Genomic DNA, 832 nt, shown 5'->3' with positions numbered 1-832 from the left:
CACCCACTACATGCAAATTACTAGTCCTACATAAAAAAATGAACAGGATCTTTTTGTGGGAAATTTAATGTAGTCATTTCTTTTTGGGAGGGGAGGGGATACATTTTTACTAGAAGCCATAGTTTTTGAATTATTTAACAAAAAGTACAAGACAGGCATTCAAATGCCTTTTTTCTTGAATGCCACAGAAAGTGTGGTGTCCAACAAAGTACAAAATGTAATGTAGTTAATTTTGATACAAAAAGGTTCTGTTCATTGTTTTTGCAGGACTAACAGTGAGCATGTAGGGAGGAGAGAAGATTAAAATCATGGGTGTGGTTCTTGAAGATGTTGCAGGTTCCATAAAACTTTATGGCAGGGGCAGCTGAATAACCCTGTGTATGATCCACAAGATTCAACCACATGGCTGCTGATAGAAAATAGGTGGTTCATATTGGCTTTGCGTGACTGCTGTAAAGAAGAGGATGTGAGGTGTTCTCTGTCAACTTTTATACCAACATTGGTATGCCAAGAAAGTAAGTACCATTGTGGGAAAGGACTCATGAAAACATTTCTTCAGACCGTAACAGCCACCACTGTTCAGACATTTGTCATAGCAGTAATCCAACTTTTCTATGCCCTTTTCATAGAAAGATAATACCAGTTAAGACCTCCAATACTGATCACACTTGCTTACATCATCATAGGTGTTCAAGCACCTTCATCCTGACTGATGATGAAGTAAAAGTGGTAGTCCGAAGATGTGAGATCAGCACTGATTGGCAGGTGGTCTCACTGTTCCCAAGTGAATTGTTTAGTAAGGATTTCAGTGCCACCAGCAGAAATGAAGCAT

The sequence above is a fragment of the Schistocerca gregaria genome, unplaced genomic scaffold (assembly GCF_023897955.1).
Source record: "Schistocerca gregaria isolate iqSchGreg1 unplaced genomic scaffold, iqSchGreg1.2 ptg000698l, whole genome shotgun sequence".
Lineage (NCBI taxonomy): Eukaryota > Metazoa > Arthropoda > Insecta > Orthoptera > Acrididae > Schistocerca > Schistocerca gregaria.
This window is presented reverse-complemented; position numbering follows the sequence as displayed.